This window comes from Numida meleagris, chromosome 1, assembly GCF_002078875.1.
Source record: "Numida meleagris isolate 19003 breed g44 Domestic line chromosome 1, NumMel1.0, whole genome shotgun sequence".
In the NCBI taxonomy this organism is placed as follows: domain Eukaryota; kingdom Metazoa; phylum Chordata; class Aves; order Galliformes; family Numididae; genus Numida; species Numida meleagris.
Window position 1 is genome coordinate 34,570,527 of NC_034409.1, and position 2,418 is coordinate 34,572,944.

The 2,418-nt window shown below is 50.1% G+C and overlaps 1 long non-coding RNA gene across 1 annotated transcript in view; it reads left to right on the forward strand.

Annotated features, from left to right (window-relative positions):
• The window catches only part of LOC110392863, a 4,987-nt gene continuing 3,732 nt past the window's right edge, over positions 1,164-2,418 (forward strand). Inside the window, exon 1 of the long non-coding RNA XR_002434660.1 lies at positions 1,164-2,018. This is a non-coding gene — a long non-coding RNA (uncharacterized LOC110392863). The remainder of the gene's footprint in view (positions 2,019-2,418) is intronic.

The window sequence follows — 2,418 nt, forward strand, 5'->3', positions numbered from 1 at the left end:
TCTAATATCATAGTTTGGCCCCAGTCTTTGCTCTCTCTTACAAGCACAGAGCACCACTCCACCACCTCTCTTTTGCCCCAATTCCTGACTCATATGCTGCTGAGGAGCCTTCTAGTACAGACCTGAGAAGCTTAGAGGTTGCTGTTGTTTGTGCCAATGGTTGGTATTCCCAACAGGCTGCTCTAGCACCTGGATCACAGAGATGCCTGACTGCCTTCAGACTCATCTCTACCATCATGACTGATTGGCAGCAGCGCGAAGCATCGTCTGCCACCCAGCACCGCTCAGGCAGATCCTCCACCAACTCCCCTGCAGCCAGCTAGGTCTGCTTTAGTGCAAGCTTGCAGAAACAGTGCAGCAAGCTTGCCTTAGATCAAAGATGATGTGGTCTCATCTCAAAGGTTATTTATCTTTAATCTCTGCTTTCTCTGGTTACTATGCCCAGCAGTTTTACAAGGCTCATGAACTCATGACCAAAGAGAAGGAGCAGCTTGCTCGCCCCCCCTTGTTAGCGCTGCCTGCGTCGCATGCAGCCCCGCAGCTCACTCCTTCAGCTTTGAAGAAAACTCAGCTCAGCTCAGCTCATATGAGGGAGGTGACCAGGCAGATAAATTATTAGTGCAGCAGCTGTGAGGCAGAGAAGTTGAGAGAACAGTTGTGAGTACAAAGAAAGAAGTGGGAGACCGGGTACAGTTTCCAGATAAGATTAATCCAGAATTCTACAAATTCTGCAAATCTCTCGATACGGAGAACTCAACTCCTCCAGTGAGGATTTGATGGAGAAGAAAGCATTCTTTCTACTGGAAGATATGCATGTATCTCTCCGCAGCTACTACATTTGCTTATTTGCAGAGCACTGTGGGCTTCTCCAGAAATCATTTTTGGTGTCTTCAAATTAGAAGTAAAATGTTGTTACGAGTTGCGACAGTGTTCAGAAAGCAGCTCTAAGAGAGCATTTGTGCAACAGAGATAAAGTCAGGCACATTAGGACTGGGGACATTTTACTGCCTTCAAGGTCTTGCAAAGCTTTCAGTACATATGGGGAATGTGTTACACTGTTGACAACTTTTATGAATGTTTTTTTTTTTTTTTCTCAAAATTTTATCTTGTATTCTACAGGCTTTCCAGTTTCCATATTTGTTTAAATCTGCTGTGTTTATTAAAGCAAAGATGAGGTTATGGCTGCTTTTTCATACTTGTGCTACAGTTGCAGGGAGAGAATTTCAGCATAGCAGGTTCTCTCCATGCACTATTTTTGTCCATTGGTGTGTATTTATTTTATGTGTCTGTTTATATAGGCAAAATATAGGAAATCCATATGTCACAGCATGCCTTATTTGTGCACATATAAACATATGTAGGATCAAATATAACATCTCCCTTTCCTGATACATATGTACTCCCACACGTGGAAACAGACGGTTTCTCTCAGTTCATTTCTGCCTCGTGGCAGCCTTTCTTAAACAAAATCTGAACCCAAGTGGGTGGGACCAGCAGGTTCAGACCTGCAATGAAGGGAGAATTTGGAAGGGGGATCTTAAACAACCTTCTTTGGTTGCCACTAAAACATCCTGTCCTTCCCACACCGCCTGATCTCCTCCATGGAGAGGTAGGCTGGAACGCCGACCCATGTCTTGGTGGTGGCGAAACGAGTGAGCACAATTTCTGCATTTAGGCCCAAGGGGAGCCGTGCAGCGCAAGGCCGGCGGTTCATACACCATGCGTGCACATAGTGCTGGCCATGGCCAGAGCCCGCAGTTCCAACAGCCCGACGCACGACGTGAACAGGCACTTCGGGCCAGCGAGGCGGGCAGGGCGGCTGCCGGGAAGGCCTGTGGGGATCTCGCTGCGGCCCCACGCGCGGCCCTGGGGGGAGCAGCCACGGGGCACAGCGGCGGCCGCTAGGGGGGGACCTGGCTCGGAGTGCGGCGCGGCGCGGGGTGCGGAGGGGGGGAGGCCCGGCCGCGGATACTCGAGCGGCGGGGACTGCCCGTGCCGCCTCTTCCTCACAGCGCTCGGTAGGCTCGGGCTGCAGCGAGAGGTGCCGGCTGGCGGCTGGAGGGCGGCTGGGAGCCCCCAGCCCGGAGCGGATACTTCGCCTCAGGCTCCCCCGGGCCAGGCCATGGGGCCACATCCTCCCCTGCTGCCGCTCGGCCCCCCGGCGGCGACTGCTGGTCAGCTGGGAGTGCATCCTTGATTCCTCCAGCTAAAACGTGATGCTAGCTTTTTCTCTCTCTCTCTCTCTCTCTCTTTCTTTCTTTCTTTCTTCCTTCCTTTCTTCCTTTCTTTCTTTCTTCCTTCCTTTCTTCCTTTCTTTCTTTCTTCCTTCCTTTCTTCCTTTCTTTCTTTCTTTCTTTCTTTCTTTCTTTCTTTCTTTCTTTCTTTCTTTCTTTCTTTCTTTCTTTCTTTCTTTCTTTC